The following is a 17,930-nucleotide window of genomic DNA, read 5'->3' as shown; positions in this document are numbered from 1 at the left end:
GTGCACATACACTAGAACGAACAGTACACAGTCAAAGTGTAGTTAGCAGGAGAGAGAGAGAGAGAGAGAGAGAGATATGGCACAAGCGAGACTGAGCGAGCTAGAGACCAAGCGAGAGATAGCAAGAGACAGAGTGATAGAGCAAGTGGCAGAGACAGACAGACTGAGAGAGACAGTCCAAGAGACAGTGAGAAAGTGAAAGAAACAAACAAACAATAATCATTTATTATATATTCCCAGCCACTAGAATAGCATAAAACTATTTTGAAAACATTCATAATTTAATAACAATGGATACATCAACATAGCTGTTCAAATACAAATATTGAAAAAATAGTGTTTAAAAAGTTCATCACATGAAGATGTCTGAAGCCTTTCATTTAAACCCAATAAAATACATGACAACTGATAATACGAAAAAGAAACATCAGTAGGTCAATATTCTAAGGGGTAACAGCTCTGGTCAATTTCACAAATGGACATATTGTAACAGAGCAAAAGAAAGACCCATGTACTGAATGGCCTAAAACGTACATAGAAATATGGGGTAAACAAAAGAATTACTGACTATATATCATAATGAAAGGAAGGGGGAAGAAACCTGATACTATGCCATTTACATGTTTAAGAAGCTGAGCAGTTAAAACTACTAATAAATTAATGACATGTCATCCTGTCCAACAGGAGTTGACTTGCAGGTACTCTAGTATTAGTATTTGTGGAAGAAAAAATAAATAAAAGGAAAACAAACTGTCCAATATACAGAAATATTCTGAATTGGAATAGCTATCAAATTTATACATCAAAGAACTGAAATGATTTCTGAATCTCTATTAAGATTTCTGTTTAGTATTATACACAATTTTTGTGTCAGGACAATAACTGAAGACAAGACATAAAGTATATATAATTTTTGTAAATATTTTCTGACTAGAATATATATTATTAATCTTCATCAAAATAATGTATTTGAAAATATTAATTAAATGCTACATTTTTAAATTATCACATATATCCAAATTAATAGAACTAGTACAATAAATATACTTTCTTTTCTCTCTGTCTCGCTCTCTCCCTCCCTCCCTCCAGTGGTGCATAAATCCATTGTCCATGTCCAAGTCAGAAATTTGTTCTTATGGATGAGTAACTTCTGCATGGTTAATTGTCCGTGGACAAGTAAATTTTGGCCTGTAACTTGAAAAGGCAGGAGTTCCAATTTGGTCTGAGTGACGTTTACAGAAACATCATTCATACTTACTGGTGAGTACCATACCACTGTGCTGTGTATTTAATGAAATGCTGAAATTTATCGATTAGGACTGAAACCAACCACAGCTTCTATGGATACAACCAATGGAAGTAGTGCACAGTAATGGTTGAGGCAATATCCTTTGATGGTTATATCAAAAAAAAATTCATTGACTAGAGGATAGGGCTTCCCCTGAGGAAACTGCTTGTTTGAACCAGTTGATGGATTCCTTGAAACCATGATGTGTAACTATGATGAATATTCCCTGGAATGCATCTAAATGGATTGTTTTCTTATAAAGCTTGGACTAGATGAAGAAAAGATGAATGAAAAGCCAACATAACTGGGTAAAATTAAACTTTACTATGACAGGAAATATGATAAACAAAGAAGGCTGCAGAAGTTTCTGTGGAACAATGCCAACAAAGATTGAACAATCGCAGCTTTGAATATATGTAAGAAATTACCCTCATGCTAACAAAAACCAGTGAATTGTTTGTGGAACAGATCGTCACAAGAAGAGATGTTAAGAAATCAAAAAGTGCAAAGCACAATGTATTTCAATTAAAATCTGATAATGTGGGTGATTCAGACAGAGTGATAGACATAAGTACTGATTCAGCAGTTAGAGACCAGCAGGGATCGTCCTGGGCTTCGCCAATGTTGCAAATTGCGATTTTTTTTCCTTATTGGCGACAAAAATATCCCATCTGGCGATTTTTTTGGTGACATACTTTTTGGTTATTTAATTTGTACATACAATCATGGATTTGGACTGGATAAATTAAAAGGCAGAATGAAAGGAAGCCACAAACTTGACTAAGCAATGCATTGGAATCAATCTGTTACACAAACGATCCTTTGTTCTTATGGACAACCCCATCTTTACAGTGCATTGTTACATCATAATCTGCTTATGCTGACATCTGGGCTGAGGACTGTATGCTGCGATACAGTCAATCATGCTACCGCACTATACCTACAACTGACCGACTTCTGAAGACGCGAATAGAACAGATACAATTAATTGTATGGCTAATCCTTCTGTTTTTTTCATACATATACCAATACAATAGTTTTGCTGAACCTTCATAGAAAACTGATAACCTCTGAAGTACCGACTACTGTGTATAAATACAAAACAAATGGAAAAAATCTCAATCACAGTTACATCTGTCGCCTGTGCAGCATTTTACTCATTGATCTTTTCCTTTTGCCATCAGTCCCGTGTTACGGCTGCAGAGACTTAAACTCCGCAACAAGAAATAGCAAAAAAAAAAACAGTTTTGCATAATTAATAATAATTATTTATTTCTCAAAATACAGGAGTGAAAGAATCCCTAAATTGGGTGTGAATTTATGCTTATATATACGGTCCAGTATTGCCAGGTGTTGACTCACGGAGATCCTATTTTTCTTGTCGAGAAAATTTATACCGCATTCAGTGATCATTCTTGGGAGTTAGGAAGCAATTCGCTACAAGCTTTGTGAAGCTAGCCAAGGGGGGGGGGGGCTGCTGAGAGGCTACTGGTGTCACCTGTCAGCACTGTAAACTGTGAACGTGGATTCCGTATGATGAACCTCATAAAAACTGACATCAGAAATAAGCTCTGCATCTCATCTCTCGAGAATTTAATGAGAATCAGCATGTACAGATGTGAAAAATTAGACTTTGAAACTGCATTCAACAAGTGGGCAGCCCTAAAATCGCGACGGATCTTCATGTAACACTTTGTAACATTTTGTTAATGCTTTGTTGTAATTAAAGTATTAACTAACCCATCTTTTGTAATTTTCATTGCCTGTTACATTAATAGACTAAATTAACACTTGGAAAAATGTACACTACTTGTTTTGGCGACACTTTTTGAAAATTGGCGACAAAATATTGAGGTTGGCGATTTTTTTTTGCGACAGCTTTTTAAAAGCCAGGACCATCCCTGGACCAGGAATGCATTTCTGTTAAAGTTGTAGAGCCTGACCATAAAAGCCCAAAATTAAGAGAAACTGAAATATACAGTACATTTTAGATGTCACAGATCTATATTGCATGCATTTAAAAAAAGTAAACATTTTAACAGTCCTGTCTTCCACTATTTGTTCTAACTATGAAAATAAGGACAGGTTGGTCTTTTATACAGACAAGTAAACTTTTTAATTTACTGGCCAACTTAATCTTAACAATATTTCATTTTTCATGTCCAAGTTCTCTCTCTTTGCCAATAATAAGCTCTGTATAGAATTTAGAAATACTGTACAATATAATACTATGTACTAGTGTTAACAACTATTCCCTGTATGGTAATGTTCACTTATAATGAGCTGTGAGGTAGTCAGTGGGATGGATCCCAGACCCACTGCTACCTGTGTATGGGGGAAAATAATAAAGACAATAAATATAAAATATTAAAAAAATATTAAAAGAACTATTAAACGGGCAAACAAAGAAATGTGATGCTCTTATGATTAAACAGTGACAATAGTATTCCACTCTTAAATATGCTAAAGTGTTAAAAACGTGAAAACTTATTTACTATACACATAAGGAAGATATTATCACACTTACAAATAAATCTTATCTAATTTTAAGTAAAGTAAATATGAACACTCCCTCAGTACAATCTGGAAATGTGGATATATTGATAGCAGCATCCTCAAACAGTTGAAACTGCTTGTTCTTTGAATCCATGAAATGGCACTCTATAAACTGAGTGATAATGTCATGTTCAATGCAAATGATTTTCTGGTATTGTTCTAAATTGGTTGTAAACAGTTTTTGCAATGCTAACTTCTGACAAATCAAACTTGCTTTTACAGCTGTGTTGTTACTATCTGGAGGATGGAATGAGGTTTCCTACAGTAAAGAACTGGACATGGGAGATATAACAGGTCTTACAAATTAATTTTAAAAAAATGCACAATTGAATTAGTTAAGTAGGGTTTTCAGTAAAAATAGGAAACCAGCGAAGTAGTACAAGTTTTCCTCATTCAAAACTGGTGATGACAGCCATAACCCAAGGACCCAAAATAATTATTTTTAGTTCACATTTTTATGTAACACAATATATATATATATATATATATATATATATATATATATATATATAATACATTGATATTGTATTGTTTTAAAATTAATATTTCACATTCTATTCAAAAAAGGTTTACATGGATGAAACAATGAGCTGATTAGTACTTTAACAAAAAACAATACTTTTGTACTTAATATGCTCAAAAATGCAATCAATAAAACTTTGTATCACTGAAAACATCAAATATATAATACAATAACTTTTAATGCATTTAAGGATGCCCAGAAGAAGCAAATTAATTGGGCTAATTTTGAACAGTTACAGACCTGTTTACCCATACATTTTCTTGTCAGTATTTTAAGCAGTGCCTGTCAGTATTTTCATTCAGTGTTTCTAGCATCTTAACACAGCACACATCACCTGTGAAACAGGGCACAAATAGTAGACACTATAAATACACTATAATTACCATTATGTAGTATTGCACAACACATTGATGATACAATATTCTATAAATAACTCCTAGTTTGAAAAGATGCTGATATTCAGGCAACTCTGTCTTCATGGCAAAATCTGTAGATATTGACCATTGACTTAAACATGTTTATATTACAGTGATAAAAACCCACAAAGGAATACCTCCACAAACCCAAATCCTTGCTGTTATTTACCTCTGTTACTTTCTCTAGAAAATCTCTTTTCTCAGCTTCATACATATCCATAACATTTAAAATAAAGCCAAATCTCTACATTTTGCATGGTTAAGGAAGACTTAATACAAACCATTATGACAGAAATTGTTACCACCACCCATCATCTCAGAAAATAATAAGTTCATCTAGATAGGTGAAGGCAATCTTATTTATTTCATATAATTTGGTATCAGCTTTGTTAACATTTACAGTGATGGATTGCTTCTAAATACCTTGTGAAATTTTGGAATCTGGGAACACATTTGTCATTGCTTCAATCTGTTAACTTGTCAGCTGTGCTCAATGACAAAGTCATATTTATGATCAACTCACAGAGAATCACCTCAGCACATATTATTTGCTTTTGAAATCACTGACTTCCTTTCCCTTCATCATTGACAAAACATTTCTATTTCCCTTCACTAATGATTCCAATTTTGCATGACTTTCTGATTCCACGTGCCGTGAACAGTCATTCCATCCACCATTTGCATAGGAAAAGTCTAAGTTCTCTTTCAGACGATGGTTTAAGGCATGGCCACATAGTATTATAGACTGGTAGAAAATGCTGCTTTCTATTTTCAGACTTTCCATTTCCATGCTGAAACTTTCTTATCATCAACAATTTTCTTTGTTTAAACAACCGGATGCTGAGAATGTTAAACTCCATGATGTGGCACAGACTGCGGACATGGACGCGGATTGAAAAGATGATACAACAAAACAAAACGGAATAAAAACCACTTAAAAAAATTAATAAATAAATGCATCCACAAATCGTATTTTCAGATCAATGACCATACTGATGTACTTTATTCTGTATAAATACGGTTAAATATGGATGGGTAAACAGGTCTGCAGTTATTTCAGATTTTGCAATAAATGATTCAAGAAACATACACATCATCTCTATTTTCTTTCTATAAGGAACATGTCTGCACAATTAATGGTTCAAAATAAAGTCTTCGTTAGTGAATTTCACAGGACAACCTGGACAGCAGAATACCTACAATGAAAGAACAGTTTCAACAGTTATAATGTTACTGCAAAAGGAAAAGTATATATATGTTACCCATGCTGCATTTTTAAAAAAAATAATAGCTTATTATTTATAATATTTCTAGAATAGTGATGGAAAAATTGATCAAATCTAAATATCAGATTTTACCTTCACTGGTCAACTGTAAAAGCAGTAGTTACAAACATGGTTCCCATGCTTTTCTAAATATAAATTTTCAGGTCATTTCCAGACGTTTTCCAGGATGAAATTACTTTGTTCAAGATTCACATATGACCATTACTGAATGGAATTAAAGAACATTTTGGATTATAAAACATGCATTTTCTAAATCTAAAGCTGTTTATCTTTCAAGACTCTCCAAAATAGTCAGAAACAACATAATGAACAAAGATTAGTTTTGCTTCCTTTCAAACCTTTAATTCTAAAGAATTCTATAGCAATATATGCAAGCTATACAATGTAAACATTTCCTATCACAGTAGGAATATAAAATAAATGCTAAGTATTAGAATCTTTTCTTGAAACAAAAACAGTTTAACTTTAAACTTATCTGTGCCAAAAACCCAAACAAAATTTTTCAAACAACCTAATCTCATTAAAATGATCTGGTTTAACATCAATCATTTAAAAACATTTACAAAAAGGGTTGATTTAAATTTTGACAAAAAGCCTTAAAAATTATAACTGCTGCATAAACAACAACTGAATTTCTTTAAAATCAAATTGTCTTCTTGTAACTGATAAACCAGTCCTCAAACCTGTACTGATACAGGGGCTTGTTTTGTTTTTGAATACATAATAAAAGGGATGACAATTTCCCATTTCTCCTGTGTTCTATTTAAGATCTGAAACCAATGCTTCAAGCAAATGTCACTGTGTAATAGTTTCACACCAAAGTTCAGCTAAACGATTCAACATTTTGGACAACAAATTTGGCTTAAAATGAATAGCAGTCTGTTTTCTAATCTGGATTTCCTATGAATATACAAATCCTGTTTTTCACATTTGGTCTTCTAGGTTCAGGTGTGAGGTCAGAGCATTTGCATAAAAAAAATTAGGAATTTGCTGCCACTGTGCGGTAGCGGCATATGGTAGTCAATTACCAGCAGGCCTAGCAAATTTAAACTATGCTATATCAAATTGATAGGAAAATTATTTATTTTCTCAAAAATGGAAAGTATGGCAAGTATTATAATCATTATGTCTTTAATCCGCTGACAGACTAGACAAAACTACACCATATATGAAACATTTGTGTTACTACTCAGATGAATTTAGCCATCTGTGTTACTTGTCAGATGACTTCACAACTCCAACAATGATATCGTTGGTCCAATAGTCATCTGATATCAACAATAAACTCCTTTTTAATGTTGTTGTACAAAAATTCAATAATATTAAACGAAAGACAGATACAAAAAGAACATATAATTCTCAATATATTTAATTCAGGAACAATGACAAGAAACCCATCGGTTTCGCAGCAATCAGGCCAGTCTTAAAAGTGTGAAAATTTGCATGAATTGTGCAGACAAAATGTTTTACTTTAGTCTTTGCAGTTTCCACTTCAGGAGATGAGTTGTCTCCAATGGTAATTGTTAACAGCATGAGGATGCTAAAAAATATTTATGCACCGAAAGCATGGATCGTATGTTTGCAGGAGAATGGTTGGGTTGATGAGAAGATGCTGCAGTGGATTAAAGTGTTTTATCTCAAGAACACACTTTAATACATTTTAAATTTGAGTGCATTTGCTGGCATGTAATTTTTGAATGATTTAAAAGTTGTCCCACAACCTAAAACTTGGAAAAACATACAGTTCACCAAAATATTATTTTAAAAATTAATTTTAGCTGACCCAATGTATACTGTAAATATGGTATATTCAGTGTTTTTAAAAAGAATAAGAAAAGGAAATAAAACTATCATTTTAAAAAAGTGAGATACATCACCACTAAAATAAAATTGTTGTTGATAGGTTTTTCACGAACCTGCCATGACAGAACTTTAAATCCACTTGCAGATTCAGCACAATGGTAGACACAGTCAGCCCAGGGGATATTCTCCCAAAACAAACTGCCAGTGTTCAGCTAAATAAAAACAAATTGTACTATATGAATATCTTGATCATTAATGGAGAAAAGAGACACATATGAACATCTTGATCATTAATGGAGAAAAGAGATACATACATTGTCCATCTTATAGTTAAATCAATGCATGGCCACAATACTGATGCCATGACTGATATCTGGATACTATTAGGTTGACAAAGGAATGTACAACTAATATTGTTATATTATATATATTTATATTTATTCACTAAGGCTATTCACATAGTTCCTTTTCAATTTAATTGGAAAAAACAATTCACACCTCATTTTGAAAGTCTACTGAATTGGCCACCAAGTATATAATTTACGTAAAGCTATCTGTATGGCTACCACATACCTGATCTGTGAAATATACTAATTGTTGCAAATCACTACCTTTACAGCTACACTTTTCCTTATCTGAGAAATCCCTTTCTATAATCATAATAAATAGTTAAATAGACAGTTACAATGTTTTTTTTGGGATGGAGACAAAGCTTATGAGGTAAATTAGGAAACCTTAAAATAATCAGATATATGCTGAAGTAAATGAGGCTACACTTAAGTTTTTACTATCTAGGATACCACAAACATTATTATGTCATCTTGTTTTTGGTAAGTTTCAAACACACAAGTCTGATATAATGATATAACACCACACAATGGTGACATTACTATAGTACAAGTCACATGGGTCATTTATGCACATTTACTCATTTTTAATTAAATATAAATTGTTCTTTTAAAATTTAACACTAATTTTATTTAACCAAAGTCTATTCAATCCTGATTACTGAATGCTCTACACCTTAACTGCCTCCATGAAACTTCCAGACAAATATCTATCGCTATGAACTTTTACAATGGTGGCCATGTACTGAACTTGGGTTAAAAAAAGAGCATGTCCAGCATCACAATCGAGGGTAGTACAAATTTGTTTATCAATATGTGTAGCTTTCAATGTGACATCACAGTGCGCAGCATTCAATCCAGATTGTACTGGATCACACCTTTAGGTTCATTTTGTCAAAATATCTACATACTTTAATACTGATTTTGCTGCTGGGACCTCTCAGGGCATCTAAATAATGACCTTCCAAAGGTATGTAGAATCAAATTATAAAAAATGACACCAATTACTGAAATAGTTGGTGCTGAATGCCTACATGTCCTGTGACTTGTACTATAAACAGAATCAACAACAGCAAAATGTTATTCTGCAATGACCAGCAATAATAGTCCAACATACACAGGGCATAAGTAAACACTTGCTATAGAAATGAACAGGTGGGTGGGGGATATCTGAATTTAAGCGTGATTAAGTCCTAAATGATGCACATGTATGTGTATGTGATATGGATTTTTAACGTAGCTTTAAAAAAAAATTCAGTCATATCGCTAAGGTGTCTGCATGTGGCAGTTTATAGTGATGTCTAGCACTGGAGCATCATGCCACAGACATGTAGCATGATGTATCTCCATATAAAGCGGTATCCATCATTGGGCAACACTCTAAATTAGTATCTATGATCTTCGGGGCGACTTTTCCTGACACCTGGAATGATGATTTCTCCAAGGGACAGATTCAACATCTTATCACTTAATACAAATGGCTTTGATCTTTCAAAAGCTAACAAAATTATTGAAATAGCACAAAAATATGATTTTATCTGTTTACAAGAGCTACACCAGATATCTTCGAAAAATATCAAACACATAGAAGATAAATTAAATGCTCTCTTTTTAGTCAATACAAATAGAAAAGATTTATATTCAGGAGTAGGAATAATTATCCATAACAAAATGGGCACACTCCCAATGGAAAAATATTGAAACACTATAGACTTTAAGGGGAGACTCGTACATTTAAATTTTAATAATTTTCATATATTTAATGTGTATGCACCAGTCAATAAAAATAAAAAGATAGACTACTACAACAAATTAAAAAAATATCTACAACCATATAATATGGAAAATACTTTAATAATAGGAGACTTTATGTTATTGAAGATTGTGATAAAACCAATGGACTAACAAATTATGATAAAAGATTCCAAAAACACATGAAAGATTTCATAACAACCAATAGCCTAACTGACTTATATAGATACAAATATCCTAGGAAAAAAGAATTTACACACACTTATAGAACTGGACAGTCCAGATTAGATAGAGCCTATATCAATAAAAAATTAATTAATAACCTTATTGACAGCAAAATACTACCCACACAAATTGCAGACCACAGTCCAATAGAAATAATTTTAAAATTACAAAAATAGAATAAATGGGATAAAGGGACTTGGAAAATGAACAATTCCACCCTTGAACTCCCTAAATATAGACAAGAAATAATAAATATACTGGATATAGATTACCAATATTCCTATTATTACTGGGAAGAAATTAAAAAAGAAATAGTTAATATAACTAAAAAATATTGTAAAATGATCCAACAAAATACAGACTCATAGAACAAGAGTGTAAAAGAATTACTGAAAACCCCCATATATCCAAGGAAGAAAAAGAAAACTCACAGAAAACTCTTACTTAGAAGAATATAAGCTTCAAGGTATCAAAATAAGAGCAGGGAAGTTTGACTCCCTATATAAAACTGGAAAAAATATATATGCGAAAGAAGAACTTAGAAAAGCCACAGAAAGAAATATAACAAAATTAATAGATAATGATAATACTATAAAAGGAAAGAAACCCATTTTAGAATACATACACACATACTATAAAAATTTATACAAATCTCAAAATATTGATGATGAAATAATTAACAAATATCTTGGAGATAAATTTACCCCAAATCAATAAAGAAATTAAAGAAACTTGTGACACCCTAATAACAGAACAAGAAATCTCTGCTGCCATCGACCAATCTGCACTAAATAAATCCTCTGGCTCAGATGGAATTACAGCAGACTTTTATAAAAAATTTAAACCACATTTAATTCCAATTTTAAAAAATATCTATAATACTTCTTATGCTAATGGTGAAATGACAACAACAATGAAAGAGAGAATTATCACATTAAGTTTTAAAAATAAAGGAATCCCAGAAGAAATCAAAAACTGGAGACCTATCTCCCTTTTAAATCTAGTTTATAAAATATTAAGCAAAGTTTTGGCTAATAGGATAAAAGAGACCATGGAAGAAATCATTAACCCCTCACCAAACATGTGGTGGAAAAAAACAGAAACATACTAAATAATACCTTATCAATCAAAACAATTTTAGAATACATGGAAGAAAATAAAATAGGAGGTGCCCTTATCCTGACTGACCAGGAAAACCCCTTTGATAGAACTGAAATAAACTGTATTATAAATGTACTTAAAAAATTTGGTTTTGGAAATGGTTTTATTAACTGGGTTAAGACCCTTTACTATGACATAAGTTCAAAAGTCCAGACTAATGGTGCTAAAACCAAATCTTTTAAAATTTCAAGATCAGTGAGGCAAGGCTGCCCCATTTCTATGTTATTGTATGTATTAGGCATTGAAGCCTTACAAAGAGCTATTCAGCAGGATCACTAAATAAAAGAAATTAAAATACCTAATATAAATATAGAATGTAAAACTTTTCAGCATGCGGATGATTGTTCCAACATTATAACAATAAAATCATCATATTTTTACTTGATTAATCAATACATTAATTTTGGAAAAGCCTCAGGCTTACAAATAAATGCCAACAAAACTGAAATCTTATTAATTGATAACTGGAAAAATAACTCTACAGGACTACCAACTACACAAATTAGACACCAGGTCAATGCACTTGGCATAACTTTTGGAAAAGAGAGTAAAATGATTAATTTTTTAAAATTAAACAAAAACTAGATCAACACAAAGAAATATGGACGGATAGAAACCTTAGTTTTAGTCATAAGATTCAAATAGCTAAAACATATTTATACATTATGGTTAATATTTGATGTTATAGAATTTGAAAAATTATATCTTGACAAGATAGATTCACTAATAACAAACTTTGCTTGGAAAAGAATTCATAAAGTGTAAAAAAAAAACATTACAAAAAAAAACAGAACTTGAAGGACAAGGTCTGCCCAATTTGATAAACAAACAACAAACAAATATAATGTATAGACTAAACAACTTATATCCAAAGCCTACCTATTATTGGCAAGGTCTATACATATACTGGTTTGGAAAATTATTAAATAATAAAACTGAAATCCAAAACAATAAAAATTTAGAAATATCACTAAGGAACCCCCCTAGATGTACATATAAAATAACCATGACAATAAAAAAATTTCAATCTAATATAAACATATGGCAAACTTTGGAGAAAAAAACACTAGAAAGACAAATATCAGAAGGATCCAACCCTAAACCTAACCACATAGAAACTAAAGTACCTAATGTAGATTGGCATAACATATGGAGACACTGTAAAGGGATCAAAGAGCCCAACAAACAAGGAAACATCTACCTTTATTTACCTGGTGGACACAAGAAAATGCCTACCGTAGAAATATTATACACTATTTACTCAAATGTCTGTTATGTGACACTGCAACTATCAGTAAAGAGCATATAATTTTAGAATGTAGATACCTAAACAATCCCAGACAAAAAATAATAAATAAAATTATCAATAAACTAGGCAATTTCAACCCGCTAAACCTACTCTACACAGCCTAGATTAATGACAAACAACTATACAGTGCAGTAATTAACTTTATTTATATGGCCATCAATGTACATCCTGCCTTCAAACAGTGAAATTTGAAAAAATAAAAACTGGAAAACTGAATTAGAATAAAATATGGAAAGTCTAATGGCTAGTTAAAAAACACCAGACCCATTATCATTAATACTATTATTTCACAGATGCTCAAACTTCTGAATAACCCTAAATAGGGTTAATTTAAATAACATCAGAATTGTCCAGAAAAGCCAGAAAGGCTAGTTCAAATAACACTGGACTTACAGCAATCTAATTATAGAACCAGGTGGCTACCACGTGACCCCGCTTCACATGCGATAGGAAATATACATGACAGACATTCCATCCATTAATCAATGAAGTTTACTACAACTGGGGATAAACAACATCCGCCATTGTAGCTTCCATAGTGTACATGTGTTTTGACATGTACTAAACAAAATTTGCTTCAATAACTATAAATAAAAATAATTTGACTTATTTAGAAAACTTAAGATGACGGGGTATAGTGAAGGGAAAGTCACACTGCGACATCTAAAAAAGAACCCTCATGTACCTCTCCATCAACAATTAAAATTAACAACAAATATGATTGACTCTCAAAATTTTAGTTTTCAAACTTCCAAAATTAAATATTAAAATTCAAAATCAAAAGAAAAAGAAGACAAAAATTGATGGGCCCACACTAGGGAGGTCAATATTGACACCTGTAAAGGACCCTAAGCTGCGAGCCTCCCATGACTTAATATATATATAAATATCAATAACTTTTCATTAGCCAAATTGTATAAATACAAAATCATTGTGGAGTACAAAAAAGGGAAAGTCATCATCTGACACCTAAAAAGGACCCAAATGTGCCTCTCCACTAATAACCCAAAAAGAAAAACAAATAAAATTTGATTTTCAAAAATTTTACATATTTTAACCTTATAATCTTTGGAAATTTTTTTACCTTTGGCTGTTAAGAAATACAGAAGAAATAGTATTCTTGGAAAAATATGATGGAGGCTTCAAGCAGAGAGTATGAATAAAGATTCTGTTCTTGGACTCTCCATCCTAATACAAATATTCAAAATTCAATACAAAATTCCAAACAAATCACTGGAATGTACATCCTGCCTTCAAACAGTGAAATTTGAGTCTAAATACAAGAGACTCAAATCTACCAATCCAAAACGAGGATACATCCCATGGTCGGTATAGCGCCACGGCACAAAATAATAGAAAGCACTATAACAAATCCAACTTATATTTCAGATATTAAGACACTAATATGCCTTTTAACAATGGATTAATGAGTAATTTCACGGTATAGCTTTCAATTTGCCGAGAACTGTACCAAAATGTTTTAAAATGAATAAAGAGTACAAAAAAGAATAATGCGTGGTTGAATGTTTTTAATCACATCCGCGCCTACAATGATTTCAATCCGTTTTTCTTGTCAAGCTCCATTATGGACAAATGACTATTGAATAATCAGACCATGGTTGAGGTTTCAAGTGGAAGGTTAAACTAGACTCCCTACAAGGGATATGCACGTCGAACCTCGGCCATAAACTCTGATTTTGTAGATCAAGAAAGTAAATCAAAACCCCAAAACATTATGATGTTATCACATCCATGGAAAAAAAAAAGAAAAAAAAAAGAATACAAACATAATTAATCCAACCATATGCTATGGCATAAAACAACTAAACTTAATAAATATGGACTTCTTCATTTATGCTTGCACAATGAGGAAATTCCACCCTTATTTGACTAAAACAAGTGGTAAGGCACAATCAATAAAAACTAAAACAACATAATAATTTTTCCACCACTATAAGTGGACAAAACTTCCAACATATTATATGCCATGGCATATACAGACGCACTTCATACACTGAAAAAACAAAAATACAAACTCAGACAGTTATTATTTTTGGGATATAGATTGAAACAAAAGACTTGACAAATTTGAAATAGTTATGCTGTCTGACATCAAACAAACACATACAAGACACATCTCTTAATAAAAAATTAAAATACATAAACAGACATTTGACTCTGGCAAAGTCACTTATAAAAAACCTACACAAATAGGGAAAACGGAAGGAAATTAGCCCATGGCAATAATCTGCCACTGGGCTAATAGTACAACCCTAATCCGAAGCAAATTTGTGGAAATCAGGCCCACTGTCAGCCCTGACAAATCGGAAGAAAGTACACAGATTATGCTTCTTGGGATAAATAAAACTCAATATGATTTGATGGATAAAAAAGAAATCAATCCTGCTAAATTCAATAATACCGCATTATTGGTTTTTAACAAAAACACTTACAGACCTTACGGGATGACAGGGGAAACCCACAACATAAACACTTTCAGACTTAAACAGGGTGTCACTTCTAAGTCCTAACCAGCTATATGTGCTGGGATGGGGCTAAGGAGTGTCAACAATAGGTTCTCCATGGAGCTAGTCCTACATGTAAGACCATGACGCTGATATTTGTTTTGGGCCTCAGGACTAGCACTAAAACAAAACCAACATGTGCTATGTTTTACATTTTAGGACTATTCATGGGGCGAGTGATCCCAAGGCGAGTTCTAGACTTTCAGCGGCATGCATAAAATACGTTCATATATCATGCTCCTGAATATGCGCTCTATTTGGTTAAATTCGAATGTCTTGTCTTGTCGTCGTCTAAGTCCCAGCAAGTAACAATAGTTGTCTGGTAAGTTACTATCCATCTTATTCGGTAATACATACATTCAAATTCTACGATTGATCATAGTCGACAGACGCTTACGAAACATGGCATTACAATGACCGGCCCATAGCTGGAGAACCTGATAATAAATTTGATAAATAACTTTTACATTTAATTTTTAAAAAAAATATTTGACATTAATCCTGTTATGTGACTTATTTACGTCAATTTTTACATACTAGTTGTCGATTCAAAGGATTATTTCAGTTAAATTAAGCAAGGCTGGGTTATCGAAAACAGGAAATATTAAAGTCTGCGGTGGGCATGCGTGATAATTTGACTAATGTCTATTTTTATTTAGCCATTTCAGTTAGTACAATACCTAATCTGTGTATTTTTATAGCCCTCACTGTTCAATTCTTATATGCCATTGCAATTTGTGATTTTCTATTTATTTGACTTGAACATCTATACGGACATAGTACACAATTAATTTTACTATATGTTCTCTACATTTGTTTCTCAGTACTGACCTTTCCACTGTGTGACAATCAATGCAAACCATATGTTAATCTAAAATACCTTCAAAGATGACTTCACGGTGAAGTTCTTGTCAAAGGTTGACCTGCTCTTTTTTTAGATGATTGACTGTCAACATAACAGCATGTAAATAGAACCCATATTTCACTTCCGGATCATCACCAAGGCCTTATTACTCACTGTGCACTGTCGCCAAAATACATAGAGACAACAACACCCTGAGCTCATATTATCAAGAATAAACAGTTACCTTTAAATCCTTATCAAAAATGCATAAATAAAACTCTTCTATCACCACTAAAATGAGAGAGGAAAAAATGTTCTAAAAATAGACTAGAACTGCATTCTGAACTGGAAGTATTAATTCTGATGTAATTCCATATGCTTCCCAAGTCTGGTTCCCTGCATTGCACTACTATATATTAGTATAGCGGAATGTAACGATTGAAGAATATTAAGCAGGGAACCAGACAAACACTTCCCTTGTCATTCGGTTTACTTCGGCAACGTTAGAAGAGTGTACGACCTAATACATATTCCGCGGCGGGCATAAAGTGCTTAAAGGACTCCTCGCAAAAAGGACCGGTTCATTTCACGACAAGGACTTACCTTCTGTAAAAAGGACCGAGGATGATATTGCTAACAGTTTAACAAATGAAATAATTTTGTGTAGTAACTGATTTTACAAGCATTTAATATATCTGTTTTTAACATAAAGTGTTTAAAAAATAGGTCCTTTTCGCGAAAAGGACCAACAGTCTGCGAAAAGGACTCCGTATGTTTTAACTAACATTTTTAAAAATCTATATTTCTATTTTACGAATTAAAATAATTTGTGCATTAACAAATCAGTATTGTATAAAAAAAATTTAAACTTCAATATTACAGTAGCCTAAAAAATTGTTGATCACGAGACCAACATGAACTCTGATGCAGATTTTCCTGGTAACATTATAAATTATTTAGATAGATCTAAAAACAGAAGATTCATCGGTCAAACCAAATGATCTGGGTGGTTGGTAGATGTACATTTGTCGCAAAATAAATGAACATTAAAGTATACTTATAAAAACTTATTTTTTTTCCAGATTTAAAGTTCTTTTTTTCTTCAGATTTATTGTAACCTGTATTTAAATACTCTTATTTGTCATGCTAAAAAACTATGCATTTCAATGTAAATAATGTTTTTCATTTTTTTTAAATTCCTCGTACATGGAATGTTTTGATAATTGCTCATTGTTAATGCAGCCACCACAACATCCAACTATAAAGACAGGAATGGAAGATTAATAACTGGTTAAACGGCAAGGATAATTTTTAGAAAAACAGGTGGACAAGATAAGTAAATTCATTGCAGTAATATCATTACAATCCACCGTCTCTACAAAACGCTCAATGCTTCAACCACCGGTAAGGAACAGTTTCAGAGGAGAGTCCGACAATTATGGCGAACCTCCCGAGCAATGTGGCCATTGTTGAACATTTCATCAGAGAGAGTATCAGGGCATGTCATTCATACAGACGGAAACATCAAATACGTAAGAACAAAGCAATAAGTGAAGAATGACATGAAAGAAAATCTGTAGCACGATTAAGTGACAGAAGTAGAAAGGAGGATGAATAGGCATTTGTAGACATTCTGAATATTGACCTTTACTCTTTTTTCTCATGTATACATACCATTTACAAATGTATTATGTCCAGTGTAATTGGTTTGGAATGGACAAGTTGGAAAGTAAATGTCGAGAGAAAGAGAGAGGTACAGTGAAACCCTGCATAACATGCTTTGTTACAACACGAATTCAGAAGGTAACACATACATAACAAGGCTCCAAAGGTTTTACAATAATTTCATTAATTTCTTAACGTATTGCAATATTTTAGGGTCAAAACAAATATAA

The 17,930-nt window shown here is 32.4% G+C and overlaps 1 long non-coding RNA gene across 1 annotated transcript; it reads right to left on the bottom strand.

Moving 5' to 3' along the window:
- Nucleotides 1-211: 211 nt before the first annotated feature.
- On the bottom strand, nucleotides 212-16,261 carry LOC149798002 (uncharacterized). Its single transcript, XR_016421938.1, has 3 exons — nucleotides 16,072-16,261; nucleotides 7,986-8,084; nucleotides 212-5,979 (listed from the first exon to the last, which is right to left on the bottom strand). It is a non-coding gene; the product is annotated as an uncharacterized LOC149798002 (long non-coding RNA).
- Between the last annotated feature and the right edge of the window lie 1,669 nt (nucleotides 16,262-17,930).

Source organism: Sinohyriopsis cumingii, chromosome 6, assembly GCF_028554795.1.
Source record: "Sinohyriopsis cumingii isolate HCF-2022 chromosome 6, ASM2855479v2, whole genome shotgun sequence".
Classification (NCBI taxonomy): Eukaryota; Metazoa; Mollusca; class Bivalvia; order Unionida; family Unionidae; genus Sinohyriopsis; species Sinohyriopsis cumingii.
This window is presented reverse-complemented; position numbering and strand designations above follow the sequence as displayed.